We start from the raw sequence: 16,464 nt of genomic DNA, 5'->3' as shown, positions 1-16,464 counted from the left end.
GAAATAAATACATAAATAAATAAATCTTATAAATAAATAAATCTTAAAAAAAAATAGTGTCATCTAAGTAGTATAGAAATGTTTTCTTAGAAAAATACTGCCCAAATTTATTATTTTCTCCTTTTTGCCCCTTTTCTCCCTTTGGTCTTTTTGTTCCTTTCTCCTTTTACTTAAAATGTGGTTTAATGATATCTTTATGAAATAAAATATGTATCTTTTTAGTTTTGAAATTGTTTAAGAGCTTACTTTATGGTCTCATATTTTTAAGTGATCAGCTTTTACAAATATCAATAAATATTTGAAAATAATTTTGTTCTAATTTTTCAGAGAATATATTTAAAAGCATTACAGTTAGTGTAGCATTAATTCCAATACTTAAGGAAATCTGTATTTTGTCAATTTGATCTACCACAGTGTGCGAGTTGTAGAATAATTATCTAATTATTTCTAGGGACTTTAGGTTTCAGCATCATATGCGAACAGATAAGAAGTATTCATTCCCATCCTTATAATAAAAAGGCCCAGACAAATTAAAAATCAGTAATTGTTTTTGATCCATCATTGAACAGGTTGTCACAGGGTTAGCTGAAATCCCAAAATTTAGAGAGAGAGTCACATTCAGAAAGATATAGCTCCATAGATGTGTTTACCTGGAGAGGAATCTGTGGGAATCATTAAACTGGTTAAGAAATATTTAAATGGTAATTCTGAAGAACTGCTGGAGGTTAAGTGAAGACTAACTTGAAAGTGAGAAACTCTTGGGGACTGCAGTCATTTCAGGGCCCCCACAATTATTCAGGATTTTACTCCAGGAACCCAACAAGTTCTCCTGGTGAGAATTTTGGAAAGACTCTCTGATAGTGCTAATGGGGAGAGGAAGAGAGCAGTTATCTTGAAACCCAGCCAGAATCTTCTCCCTAACAAATGCCTGGTATCTGGGGAAAAAGAATTCCTGAGAAGACAATTCTGAAAATTTTTCCCAGTTGAAGGAAGGGAATTTGTCCTCTCCTCTAGCTCTCTTGTCTCATCTAAGGAAAAATAATAATAATAATAATAATAATAGAACTTCAATAAAATAGATAAGGAACATTGAAGTCAGGAGAGAGAAACTAATAAAGAGTTTTAAAGAAAAAGTCCCCCCTCTGGAAAAGGGAGACAGACATTTATAAAAGATACACCTTAAGACATAGGGTCACATAGATTTTAACATTATGACAAAACTATGGAACACTCCTCTTCTTACATACACTACTACAACCCTGACAAGCCTCCAGTAATCTAATTGGATTATAGATAAGAACGATGCAAGAGAGAGACTCTCTGAGGAATATTAATTTAAAATTAACAACCTAAGCTTTTAACTTAGGAAAGTGGAGGAAGAAGTTCAAATTAAACCTAGAGCAAACAGAAGAAAGGAAGTAACATTGTTAGAGTAGAAATTAAAGAAACTAAAAACCAAGAACAATAGTCAAAATGAATGAAACCAAAAGCTAGAGTGTTTTTGTTTTTTCTATTTGTTTGTTTTTGTTTTGTTTTGTTTTTTGAAAAGATTAATAAGATTGATAAATCTCTAGGCAGGCTAGCCAAGGATAAAAGAGAGGAGACACAAATCGCCAGTAGTATCAGATTTGAAAGTATAATCACTACCGATCCCATGGACATTAACAGGATAATAAGGCAATATTATGAACAACTCAGTGCCAGATTTGGTGACTTCAATGGCCTGGACAATTCTTTGAAAGAAACAAACTACCAAAACTCACTCAAAATAAAATAGATGAATTAGACAGCCCTATTTATGAAGACATTTAATTAGTAGTTAAACAATTCCAAAAAAGAAAACATAGGGCCCAATTTGGTCAATTCTACCAAACATTTAAAGAAGAAATAATACCAATTCTACAGAATCTCTTCCAGAACATAGAAAAAAAGGAGAACATTTTCTGACTGATTTTATTAGATAACCATTGCATTAATACCAAAAATAAGAAAAGGAAAGTATGGATGAATATCTTAATGACCATACAGTCAAAATTCCTTGATAAAATGATAACATATCCAGCAATGTAAGAAATTTAAAAAGTAAATACATCATCACCAAATGGCCTTCGTCCAGGTATTCAGGCTGCTTCAAGATTTGTAAATGAATCACAGTAATTAATCACATTAACAGAGTGAATAAGAAAAAGTGTCTGAGTATATCAGCAGATGCACAAAAGCCATTTGACAAGGTCAGTTCCTCCTTATGACAAAAGATCTCAAAAAACTAGACTAGAAGGGAACTTCCTTAAACTGATAAGCTGTATATAGGGAAAATGCTAGAGCTAATACTAGACTTGATTGAGAGACATGACTTTCCCCTAACTAAATAAGTATATTGTCTCATCACTCTCTTCAACATTTTACTGAGATGTTTTACGGAAATGTTTTAGTTATTGCAATAAGGCAAGAAAAATAAACAAAAGATATAAACATTGGAAAGAAGAAATAAAATTGCAGATGACATGATTTTCTGTAAAGAAAACCCAAAAATTTCTACAAAAAGAACTCCCAAACTCAACTAATAAACAAGTATTAAAAGGTTGCAGGATATAAAGTTAACAAAAGTCAGTTGCTTTCCTATGCCAACAATGAACATTTGGAATTGGAAATCTACAAAAAAGTACCATTTAAACTAGCACTGTCCCTCCTAAAAAACCCCCAAAACTTAGATGTATCATAACTTATGTACTGTTTCTGTATGTCGAAGGTTACAAAGCACTGATGAAAGCAATCAAAGATCTAAATAAAGGGACACATATTTTGTATCCATGTACTGGGAGACTCAATATTGTTAAGTTTTCAGCTCTTCCCAAATTTGTCTGTATGTTCAGTACAACTGGACTGTAGTTGGTTTCAGCAATTAACTGTAATAATGACATTATGATGTTGACTGATAAACACAGTGTTTAAGAGAATAGGGTGCTCAGGCATATACCTATAGTCAACTGCTCTCTGACCAAGGTAGAAAGGCAATTCAGTGAGAAAAGGATGGTCTTGGGGCACCTGGGTGGCTCAGTGGGTTAAAGCCTCTGCCTTCAGCTCAGGTCATGATCTCAGGGTCCTGGGATCAAGCCCCAAATCGGAATCTCTGCTTAGCAAGGAGAATGCTTCCCCTCCTTCTCTCTCTGCCTGCCTCTCTCCCTACTTGTGATCTCTGTTTGTCAATTAAATAAATAATAAAATAAATAAATCTTAAAAAAAAAAAAAAAGATGGTCTTCAACACCTGGTGTGGGACATCCTTTTTTGAAAAAGAAATGGTCCTAGACACTTTGTACAAATATTATTTAAAAATGAATCAAATGCAGTGCAGGGTGCCTGGTGGCTTATTTAGTTGAGTGTCCAACTGTTGGTTTCCACAGGGGTCATGATCTCATGGGTTCTGGGGTGGAGCCTCCACACTGGGCTCCTCGCTCAGCAGGGAGTCTGCTTAAGAGATTCTCTCCTTCTGCCCCTGCCCCCCTCATGCTCTCTTTCTCTCTCTCTAAAGGTAAATGTCTACAAAGAAACATAGGAAGAAATATGTATGACCTGGGCTGAGTGATGAGTTAGATGAGTGGTTGACTTCAGGGCTGAGGCACTAACTAACTAAAGGTGAGTTATTGAGCATTTTCTCCTGCCAAAAAGCAGACAGTACTCCAACAAAAACAAAAACAAACAACAGCAACAACAAAACAATCAGGGATATGTGGAAGAGACACAGGAACTAACTAAAATTGCTCCCAGTGGACCCAAACTGGAATAATTGAGCAATAAATAAATATGGTAACATTGCATTTTAACCCAAAGCATAAAATAAATGTACCTGAGTTAGACCAATATAAATAAGTGATTGGATTAAAAAAGATGCGTGAAGGAGAGTAGCTAAGTTTCCAATGCAGAAGAATCTCAAATTAATTATGTAGCTATTGGTCTTTCAAGGAAGTAGAGGATAAAGTCCTACCTCTTGTGTATGAAATGCATACAGTAACTTCCTACTAAAGAGAACATCATGGAAAAAGAGAAGAAATGTATGTTTCACATGGAAAGACAAAAACCAAAAACCCAAACTTGCAAAAACTACCTCTCTCAGGAAATAAAGACTAGCATCATCAGAAATAGTCATGTTAAAAGCATGTACCTTTGGTATAATATGATGAGAGTGACAATTTACTTCTGTGGTCTTCCTCCCCAAATTCATAAACTCTGTGTGACCATTGGAAAAACATCACAAAAGCCCAAACTGAAAGGCATTTTGCAATATCCCTGACACTCTTCAAAACTGTCAGAGGAACAAATAAGTAACAAAAGTCTAAGAAACTCTCATAATCTAAAGAAGCCTGAGAAATTATGAATATCTAGGCAAGAGATTTTGGTGGCTTCAATGAACATGGTAAGAATGTAGGTGCTAAGAAATGGTGAGACATTTTCATGGATGCGAAAAGAGCTTACTGATTTAAATGTGAAAGAACAAGAAATTGAGAATCACCCCTGGTTTGGGGTTGAATGACTAGGTGGATGGTGTGCTATTTGGTGAAAGGGAAAAGAGGGGATCTAGGAATATACTTTGGTAAGGGAGAGAAAGAGAGGATCTCCTTTGAATATATTAATTTAAATTAGATATCCAAATGGAGGATCTGAGCAGGTGGTTGAATATTTTAGTCTGAAGCTCAGCAGAGAGATTGGAGATAGATATGTAAATCTTAGAGTCACAAGCACACAGATAGTATTTAAAACCATGACAGTGAGTATAAATAAAGAAGATAAAGAGTCCAAGGTTGGGACATTACAAGAATTAGGGATTGAGAAGGGGTAATACTCTTGAAAAAGAAACTGAGAAGGAGCATACAATGATATGGGAGGAAAATCAAGTCTCAGAGATAGGAAAAGGAAGAGCTCTGAGAAGGAGAGAAATGTTTTTAAAAGTAAAGAGAGCAATGCCTAAAATATAGTTGGAATGCCCAAAAAGAAAAAAAAAAAAGTTACCTACTATCATTATCACAAAAGCTCAGACTTCAGATATAGCTAAATTATTTTGAATGCAATTTCTGGTCCTTCCTGAATGCTTTACCTGGGGCTACCTTACTAACTACCAAATTCTTCAGTAGTGAAATAGTGGGGACCTGGGCATCAGTTCCTTCCTCTTGGATTATAGCAAAGTGCACATAAGATTTGAATGTAAATATGTCATTTGAGTTTTATAAACAACTTTGCAAAGAATGCAGAAAAAGTACAATGTATTTCTGATCTGAGAATTTAAAAAGAATTTGTCGTGGAAGTTGCCTTTGAGATGAGAAATGAATAGAATTTTGCCAAGCAGTGGGGGAAAGAAAGAATTCTGAACAGAGAAAAAAAACATCCGAGCAAAGACCTAGCAATTATAAAGTATAGGGCTCATTTGGAAGAATAGCAAGTTGTGATGTTTCCTGGAAATTAGGGTGTGAATAATGGATAAGCCTGGGGCCCTATTTTAGAAGAAATCGTAAATGACAGGCTCAGGGATTTGGATTTTATATTGTGGACTGTAGAAAACCATGCATGATTCTTAGTAGGTGATTAAGCTGGCCAGACTGGGCTTTGTAGATGAATATAGCTGTGGTGAGTAGAAAGTATTGGAAGAGGGCATAGTGGGTGTCTCATTGGACATACGGTTTAAGGTTACAAACATTTTATTCATGAATCCTTGTTTTAGGGGAAAAAAGTGATTTGTAATACTTAGTACAGTTCATTGAGTCCAAGAGTGCACATAGTGTCATTTTTCTGTGTAGGCAAAGAGGGTCTTGAGTCCAGGCCTTTTCCTGATACTGTTATGAAATTTCCTTATTACCTGATCGAACCAGAATGCTAGAGATGCCTGTAGTCCCACATGCCTAACAGGGTATAAAAGAAAAAATATATATATCATTCCTGTTTGAATAGGACAAAGAAAACACCATGCTATTGTTTTACCGTATAATTAGAGATGAGGTGACTAATTTTGAAGATGGTAGTAATGATGCTAATATTCCAAAAATGTTAATATTCTATGAATCTAACTTATCCCTTGCCCTGGAGTGGAATAAACCACTGATTTGAAAGATAGTTTTTGTGCTACTGAACATTAGGAAATGCAAGGAAATTATTTACCTTCATATGAGCTCATTTGTTCATCTGTACAAAAAGAGTTAGGTTAATGACCTTATAATAGACTCTCAATAAAAAATGTATGTGTATACATATGTACATATGTATACACACACACATCTATATGTGTGCGTATAATGATATGATATCCATATATATATAAATTAAATATATATACATAAATATGTATACACATATATATTTAATTCACTGTTTCTCAGTCCTAATCATGGAATCCTTCTAAAATATAAAATCTAGAAACATCACTGGCACTAGTTTACTACAAACATATTGTGTGAAATGTTGCTCTAGACATTTCTTAAGACCATAGATCAAGGAAAGTATGGGGCCTTATACCGATTTTATATCCTGGCTCTACTGTTTACCAGGTCATTGGCTTTGATCTCCTCACTTAATCTATATGACATTCCATTTGTTCACTTGTACTGTGTTCATTACTATTACCCATTCTGTATGATTGTCTTAAAGATCAGACTTAATGTACCCAAAGCACTAGCCAGAGTGTTTCATGCTCACACGGCTGCTATTACAAGCTGTAAATAAGGGCAGATAATCTTATCCTTATCCTTATCATTATTATATTTAGTTAAGTTTAAGTACATTGCTTTTAATTGTAATATGGGAGATTCTAAAATTTATTAGTTTTTTATATCTTTGTTGAGATATAATTCATATACCATGAAATACATGACTCAAATGGGTATAGTTCTATGGATTTTATTGTAGTCATAAATTTATGCAACCATCACCACAATCTAAGTTTTGAACACTTTCATTACTCCATTAGAAACCCTGTATCTATTAGTAGTCATGATCTATTTTCTCCCAAAGCCACCCCTTATCCTCGTCAACTACAAGTTTACTTTCTGTCTCTACACACTTGCCTATTCTAGATATTTCATTGAAATGGAATTATAAAATACATGATGTTTTATTATTAGTTTCTTTCACTTAGGATCATGTTTTTAAGACTCACCTGTGTTGTTGTATGTATCAGTATTTTACCTTTTTTTTTTTTTTTTGATAGATTTAGGTATATGATCCAGTTTGGGTTTCCTTTTTTTTTTTTTTTAAATATTAAGTAAGATGGGTGTACAAGTTAATTCTTTTTCATGTAGATATCTAACTACCCCTGCAGTAATTGTTGAAAAGACTCATATTTCCTTATTAGATAGTCTTCACACCATTGTTGAAAATCAGTTGATGATAAATGTATTTATTTTTGGACTTTCAATTCTATTCCATTGATATCTATGTCTAACCTTAGTCCAACACCATGCTGTCTTGATAACTATACTTTTGTAGTAAGTTTCAAAATCTAGAAATTCTGAGTTCTCCAATTTTGCTATTTTTCAAGACTGTTTTCGGCTCTTCTTGTTTCCTGAATTTCCAGATGAATTTCAGTTTCAATTTCCAGATCCACTTGTTTATTAAAAAAAAAAAAATCCACCTGGAATTTTGAAAGGCTTTTTATTAAATCTATAGATCAATTGGGAAGTGTTATTATCTTACACTATTGTTTTTTTTCTTGATCCATGAGCACAAGATGTCTATTTATTTTAACTTAAAAAAATGTAACAATGTTTTATAGTTTTCAGTGTATAAGACTTGCACATCTTTTTTTTTTTTTTTAAGATTTTATTTATTTATTTGACAGACAGAGATCACAAGCAGGCAGAGAGGCAGGCAGAGAGAAAGGAGGAAGCAGGCTCCCCCCGCTGAGCAGAGAGCCTGATGCGGGCCTCGATCCCAGGACTCTGAGATCATGACCTGAGCCGAAGGCAGCGGCTTAACCCACTGAGCCACCCAGGCGCCCAAGACTTGCGCATCTTTGATTAAATTTATTCATAGGTATTTTTGAATACTATCATACATGGAATTCTATTTTCACTTTCATTTTGGGTTGTCTGTTGTTAGTATATGGAAACACATTTTGTAGTATGTAGAAATGCACAGTATATGGAAATACATATTTACCTAGTATCCTGAAAAACTGCTGAATTTTTAATTGGTGTATAGTTTTGTTGGTTTTTGTTGTTCATTTTATTGTTTTCTTTCTTTGTTTCTTTTCTTGTGATGTCTTTGTCTGGTTTGGGTTCCAGTGTAAGAGTGGTCTCATACAATGAGGTGGGGTGTTTGTTTCAAGAGTTTTCAAAGAATTAACATTCATTCTCCTTTAAATGTTTTGTAGAATTCATTAGTGAAGCCACCTGGTCCTGAACTTTTTATAGGAAATATTTCAATTACTAATTCAATCTCTTTACTTATTATGGTCTGTCATATCATCTATTTAACCTTGAATCAATTTCCATCCTTTTTGTCTTTCTAGAATTTTTTTTTGTTTATGTTATCTGATAGTTGTTCATGGTTTTCTTATCATTGTTTTTTAATCTCTCTATGCCAGGTTATAAGAATTCTGTTCTCATTTTTTATGTTAATAATTTGTATCTTCTGACTTCTTGGTCTGTCTAGTGAAAGAGTTGTCAAATTTGTTCATCTTTTAAAATAAGCAACTTTTGGGTTTGTTGTTTTTCTCTATTTTTTATTCTCTATTTTATTCATTTCCACTCTGTTCTTTGTTATTTCCTTCTGTTTGTTTTCAGTTAGTTTGCTTTTATTTTTCTGGTTTCTTAAATTGGAAGGTTAGGTTATTGATATGACATCTTTATTCTTTTTTAATACAGGAGGTGACATATAAATATCCATCTAAACACTCCTTTAGCTGCCATCTCATCACTTTTGGTAAGTTGTGTTTTTGGTTTTTCATTCTTCTCAAGGTATTTCCTTATTTTCCTTATCATTTATTTCTTGACCTACTTGCCCTATTGTTTATTTGGTAGTGGATGGCTTATTATCCACATACTTGTTAGTTTTCATAATTTTATCTGTTGTTGGTTTCAATTTAATATCTTGTCAAAATGTACATTTTATTATTTCAAATAATTAAGTTTATCAAGGTTGTTTTATGTCATTATATATGGTCTATATTCTGGATAATATTTTATATACACTTGAAAAGAATGTGTATCCTGCTCTTGTTGAGTAGTGTTCTATAGATGTCTACTGGCTCTAATTATAGTGTTTTCAGATTTTTTATATCCTGCTGATCTCCTATTGCTATCTGTAAATTGTTTATTTTTCCCTCAATTCTGTTTTTGCTTAATGTAATTTGGAGAGCTGTGTGTATATATATATATATATATATATATATATATATATATCCTTTTATCATTATTAATCTCTTCATCTATAGAAACATCTTTTGTTTTAAAGTTTATTTCATCTGAATTAATATAGCCATTTCAGCTCTGTTTTAATTGTTTAGTTTATTTGGACTCCTATAAGAGAATCACAAAAACTAAATAGCTTATAAACAACAGAAAATTTATTTCTTATGGTTTTGGAGGCAGGAAGTTTGAGATTCAGCATGTTCAACTGAGGGTTCCCTTTTGATTGCAGACTTACTGTATTGAGGAAGGGACTGGGGATCTCTCTGGAGCCCCTTTTACTGGTCACTAATCCCATTCATGAGGGTTCTACTCTCATGATTTATGCACCTCTCAAACACATCACCTATGAATACTATCATTGTGAAGGGTTAGGATTTCAACCTGAATTTTCAACATGAATGAGAGAAAAAAACATTCAGACCATAACAGTTACTACTGCTATATATATAGGAAAGCAGAGTGTATATACTGTAGAGTGTGTGTGTAGATAGATAGATAGATATATAGATAGATATCTTTACAAAAATCTGTGTCTTTTCAGCTAAAGTTTATCTCTTGTGTAATTGTATCATGTTTGTTTATTTTTATTCCATTTTTCAAATTTCTATCTTTTGGAGTATTTAATCCACTTACATTTACTGTAATTATTATAATTATTGATATGATAGCATTAGCATCACACATTTTGCTCTTTATTTTCTCTACATCCTATGTGGCTTTTGTTCATATATTCCTTGATTATTATGACCTTTAGTGTTAAATACACATTTTTTATGTGTTGTTTAAATGTGTATATTTCTTTTCTATATAAATGTATTTTTTCTTTTGGTTATTTTCTCAGGAATTGATATGTGGATTATAATTACCACCTGAACTTAAACAATCTAGTTCAAATCAATGGTGACTTAACTTCAATAGTATATAAAACTTTGACCCAATATGATTCTCTTCCCTCTGCCCTTTTTTGTACTATTATTTTCATGCAAATTATATCCTTACATATTATAAACCTATGAGCACAGTGTTATAATTATTGCTTTAATTTTCTATCAACTACTCAAATTTCTTTTATATGTGGCATACTTCTTTATTTTTTTCTTTTAGGTTTTGTATTTTATGTTGAAAACTAGACATTTTAGATAATATAATATAACAGCTTTGGCATTAGATCTCTCCTCACCCACCAGGAATTTTTGTTGTTGTTTTTATTCATTGTGTTATGTATTGTTCTGTTGTTGCTGCTTATATGTTTAGTGATTTTTCTAGACGAATTCTAGAAATTCTACATTTTATGTTTTTTGCAATGTAAAGTCACTGACATCTACTAGAATTTTTTTTTAAGTTCTTACTTTAATTTTAAACCTGATTTCTATGGTCTGTGCAAGGTTAATAAAATTTCATCAGAGATTGCTTAGAAGGTTTTCTAAATCAGATTCTCAGAATTGGTTAGAAGATTTTCTTAAACGCTTTACCTTTGGGTCTTTAAATCTGTTAAAGGGATGTGTGTGAGAAGGCATGCCTTCAAATTTCAGACTGTTTATTACACAGCACTACTTTCACTTTCTCCTTACATAGCATCTCAATATCTACAATAGATGTGTGGGCCTTCTATTTTCTCTGGTCTTTCCTGGACATGTTCATAGACTTGTCCATGTGCACAGCTTTTTAGATCCCTAGGACTATGTGAGAGTTTTTCAGAGTTCCCAATGGTCATCTAGTTCACAAATATTTCCTTTTAAAGTCCTGGCAAAGATTACAGCCTTACATACCAATAATATTGCAAGCAAGTTTTTCATTGCTTTGGTAATATGCTCACAATATGAACTTTCCTTATCCTCTCCCTTTGCTGAACTCTGAGTCAAATCAAAGTCGTAACACTCCAGAATAGATCTTTTCGAAGGGTCTGCAGATTTGGACACAATTTTGACTCTGCTCTGGGGATGATACATTTAACAAAATTCAAAATGCTTTCAGTCCTCTCTGTTGGCTGAAAAACAGGTTTTTTTTTTTTTGCCAATTACTGTGTAACTATATTATAGTAAAAGGGGATTAAAACATCATAGATCTTGCTGTCTTACTAAGGTTCAGTAGTTTTTCTTTGATAAACAATTTCTACTTGTTCTGTGGCTTTAGCTAATTTCCAGAGTTCTGAGTTACTGGTTTTTTTTTTTACTTTTTTTTTTTGCCAGTATATTCACTGTTTTTGTGGGAGAACTATGATTAAAGTCCTCACTCTGCCATTCCTGAAGTCATCTGCCATGAAATGTTTTGAAGGCCTATTTTTAGGGGTGCCTGGCTTGCTCAGTTGGTTAAACATCTGCCTCTGGCTAAGGTCGTGATCTTGGGGTCCTGAGATTGAACCCCACATCAAGTTCCACATCGAGCCCTACATTGGGCACCCTGCTTAGCGGGGAGTCTGCTTCTCCCTTTCCTGCCCTTACCCCCACTCATGCTCTCTCTTTTGCTCTTAAAAAAAGAAAGAGAGAGAGAGATAGGCAGGGAGGGAGGGAGGGAAGAAATCTTAAAAAGAGGTGTATTTTTATTTTCTTGGAAACTTTCACATTATTATTTTATCTTGTTATTTATAAGAATCAAACTCCACCCTATGTAGATTTTGTCTCATTTCTAGAACTGACAGCATGCTGGTGATACTAAAAACGCCTTGTATATCTCCCCTTCCATGTGCTACCCTGACATGTGAATTCAACTGAAAATTATACCCAGACTAAACAATAATAGAACTGGGAATTGACTTAAGTTGTTGGACTACATTTGTATGCTTATTTTCATATCTTGAATATTATATGTTAGTAATTGTTCTTAAATATACTAGATTGCTATATTTGTGGAACATAACAAATAGCATGGAGGACATGGGGAGTTAGAGAGGAGAAGGGAGTTGGGGGAAATTGGAAGGGGAGGTGAACCATGAGAGACTATGGACTCTGACAAATAATCTGAGGGTTTTGAAGGGGCGAGGGGTGGGAGGTCGGGGTACCAGGTGGTGGGTATTATAGAGGGCATAGATTGCATGGAGCACTGGGTATGGTGCAAAAATAATGAATACTGTTATGCTGAAAATAAAAAATAAATTTAAAAAAAGATTGCTATAATATCATTTAAAAGAAAGAAAAAATTATTCTCTTACTTTTAAATTTGATGCCCAAATTTACCTTGTCTCACTAGCCAAATTACAAATGATACGTGGAAGGGAAAAAAAAATGAGATGCATGCTAAGTAGATGTGTTGATGTTTTATCTTGGGGTCCTGTACAATACAGAATATTTCATGCTAATTAGGACTGATCTTCTGAAAGCAGGATGTTGGGTAACCCTGAGGGGCTTTCATTGTTACAGCAGCCATGTGCAGGTTACACTGGTCAAATGATAATTTTCCTTTCAGCCAACACAAAATGATGTAGGGGGTTGGGGAACACTCCATTTCTCCACCGATGCTGAATGGTGCTTATCTAATGGTCTCTTACATATGCAGATTAGTATGTGATTAAGAAGAAAGAGGTTGGTTTTGAATGGTAGAACCCATCTTCATTTTTTTTTGATGACCCAAGAGTGTATTAACTCATTATTAATATATCTGTAACTATGGAACAAGTTTGAAATACGCTTATTAATAGCGGTTTGTACCTTGACAATGTGTTTTCTTCCTATTTGAGTCTAGGAAATCATTGTGCTGATTAGTTCATTTTTGGAAAATACTTAAAACATAAAAATTGAGATCAAGTGCTAAGTGTTTTATAATATATACTGGGTCACACTCTCCTAACATAAAATTAGAAGATATTCAAAAATGTTTGGTTTATCATGTTTAATAAAATACAATTAATAAATTTTATGATATCAAATGTCCATAAAAATAATTCAGTTATTATCACAATAAAATTTCATATGCTACTAGGTACATATAATGAGAAAAGAAAACCTAGAAAGAAATGGTAGCATATACTTATAAAATCTCATAGATAATAGATGTCACAAATTGCTAAAACAAAAAAATAAGTTTCAGTAATTAATAGAATTCATTATAAAATTTGAATTTAGTTTGTTGACTTGACCAAGAAGTTGTCTATATAAAGTACTTCATTTATGTAAACTATAAATTCATTTCAATTAATCTTTTTTTTAATCTGTCTAATGGTTTGATAATCTTCCTGCACTTGTTGTACTTAATCAGATCAGGCATCTGGTCTTCTTGAAGGAAATGGTCCTTTTATATTAAGGTTTACAGTCTCTTGGCTGTATGCCTTCAAGAGGGCGTACAGGCACCATAAACTTTCTTCTGTGACCTCTGTCAAAATCCGTTTTGAGAATGGATTGATTTTAGCCACCAATTATACCTTCTAGTAATCATTTCATATAAAAGTTATGTGGTTTTAATTTCTCTTTTATTTCAGTAAATCCTAGAAGTATACTACTTAAATCCTGCTTTTATACTCCTCTAAAAAAACACACCTTCCTCCTCTGTAAGCTTATCAGGATCTATAGTTTCCAGGGGTGTTTTATACTTATTCCCCTAAGATTTGCTTCTGCATTAATTCAATTTAGTAAATGACTCTGTGGTAACAAACAGTCCTAAATTTTAGTGACTTAAAACTATAGATAATATTTCCTTCCTATGTTACATGTCCACTGTTGGTGGGCAAAAGGATCTGTTCATTATAATAATCGAAAGATCTAGGATGACAAATCAGACTATCTTGAATGCTGCTGATCAGAGTATTAAATGGAAGAAGAGGGTTCTAGAATGTCTCAAAGAGGGAAACAAATCCTTAGCCAAAATAAACACATTGTTCACTCACAAGTCCTTGTTTAGAACCAGTCACTTGGGTTCAATTGCTCATGGGTATTGGGAATGGTGAAAAAGTAGAATATTATGATATACCCCAAAAATAAAGAACTTGAAATATTCAGGGATGGGGAAAGAAGAGTATCAGTGTATATCAGAATCTCTCTTCACAATTGTAATACAGGCAAGCACAAGTTTGGAGAAAAGCTAGATCATGTAGGGGAAAACACAGATCACTCAGGACATTTAATTTTTTAATTGGTAAAGATTTTTAATTTAGTAAATTACTTGTAAATCTCTATGTTCTTACTAGGTACTTGTGAATATTCTCTACTCTTAGGTAAGATTATTACATTTCATCAGAAGCTGTTTGAACTGTGTGCAATATAGCCTTCGATTTTCAGGTGAAAATATGCCAGGGAGTGCTGTTTTTAATTCGAATAAGAGTATCAACACAATTTACCTCATAGAAATATACCTCCTTAATGAAATATAAATTGTGGGCTGGAGAATAATATATATAGAAAACCAGGGTAAAGAGGAAAAAAATGGATTTTCTGTTTTCCTGGGAAAGTTTGAGAGATTGAAAGGAATTTGGTTGTCTGATAAAACGAGGGCACTCTCAGAAAATGAAAGGTTATTCCATCTTGCTGAGGCAAGAGGATAAAAAGAGAGAGAGATGGTTCACTTTCTTTATCACTATAATTCAAACAGTGAAGTTGTCGTGTAAAGCTTATTATTATTACATTATTATGGGCCAAGGATTTTATTCTCATTAGGTTTCTAAAATGGTATATCATGAATTTGATATGATAGGATCATTAAGACTTAAAATACACGATCATACTGAAGAAAGAACAGGTTATGGACAGTGTCAACATGAATTCCCTCTTCTCCCTCATTTCAACTACCCTATCCAAAGCCTTCTAGAGGAAAAATATTATATGTAGTCAGTATCAGGATATATGTACATATAATACATGAAATATATAACTCATAAATTTCCAAATTATAGCATACCTAATCATCCTGGAGATAGAGTTTTGTTAGTATGTACAACATGAAGCTTTTTTTTTTTTTTTTTAAACAAACTGTGGCCAGTTTTATTAAAGAAAAATTCCATGTGATTTACTTTTCACCAGTCTGTTCTGGCATGCTTCTAATGATATCAGAATCATCTGGATCATTGATAGCCAGCGTGCATACTCTGTAGTATTTCCCACATGCCGTGCCCAATTCAATATTATCACCACTGTAGTGATGGTCACCAGTTTTGGCCAACATGGCATAGTATTCTATTTCAGATTTCCTCAAGGCCGGGCAGTTGTTGGCGAGGATGACCAGCTTCGCTTTGCCATGTCTGATCATTTTCAGAGTCTGCTTGTACCCCAGCACGTATTTTCCACTTTTCATAACGAGCTGGAGCCTGGAGTTGATGGACTCCAGCCACTTTTTCGTCTTCTTTGTGGCCACCATCTTCCTGTCTTAGGTGCGGGACGGCCCCAACCAAGAGCAGCTGCCAAAATGGCCGGGAGAGAGAAAGGAAAGGACATGAAGCTTTTTATATAGAAATTAAAGAAATAGCAAATGAGAGAAGAAAAAAAAAGTTGAGTGTTTTCATGTCAACCTGTCCCTGCAATCACTAACCATAATGGAGAATCATGTTTCAAATTATTTTGATAAATCTACCTTACCTTTATAACCATAGCAACATTATCTTCCCATAACAGGGAAGAATTTCCATTTTCATGCCTGTAAGGGTAAGGATGACAAAGTGGTGAGAAAGGAGAGTTTTGCTTAGCTTTGATCTTGACAGAGCTAAGCAGAATCTATTGGAAAGAGTGTAAATAATGCTATGCTCTCATCGCTGCTGATCTGGGAATTAAAAGTGCAACACTTGCTGCTCCCTCTCTCTGGAGAATGTGGAGATAAAGACTGTGACTTTGACATCAAGGAATTCAGAAACTATTGAAGGAGACACACAAGTGAATACACCCTCATGACTCAATGTTACTATCACAATATTATGATTGTTTTCTTAATAATATGATGCCTGATGTAGTTAGAAAATATTCCAAACATTAAAATATTGTTCTAGAATTCTAAATTCTAGAATTCTAAAATTCTAATACCATGATTTTCTAAGGAGAAAATGTCTAGTTGAGAATATTTGATACTGTAGAAAACATATTTTGGTAAAGTGATAGCAGATTTAATAAGAAATCCAGATTACATATTAGATCTTTTTGCCACATTTATAATGTTTCC

General features: G+C 33.5%; 1 pseudogene across 1 annotated transcript; it reads right to left on the bottom strand.

Annotated features, from left to right (window-relative positions):
* Positions 1-15,273: 15,273 nt before the first annotated feature.
* LOC309846198 (large ribosomal subunit protein eL30 pseudogene) lies at positions 15,274-15,738 on the bottom strand (annotated as a pseudogene). Its single transcript has one exon. The product of its transcript is annotated as a large ribosomal subunit protein eL30 pseudogene (transcript).
* Between the last annotated feature and the right edge of the window lie 726 nt (positions 15,739-16,464).

This window comes from Mustela nivalis (assembly GCF_964662115.1).
Source record: "Mustela nivalis genome assembly, chromosome: 13".
Lineage (NCBI taxonomy): Eukaryota > Metazoa > Chordata > Mammalia > Carnivora > Mustelidae > Mustela > Mustela nivalis.
This window is presented reverse-complemented; position numbering and strand designations above follow the sequence as displayed.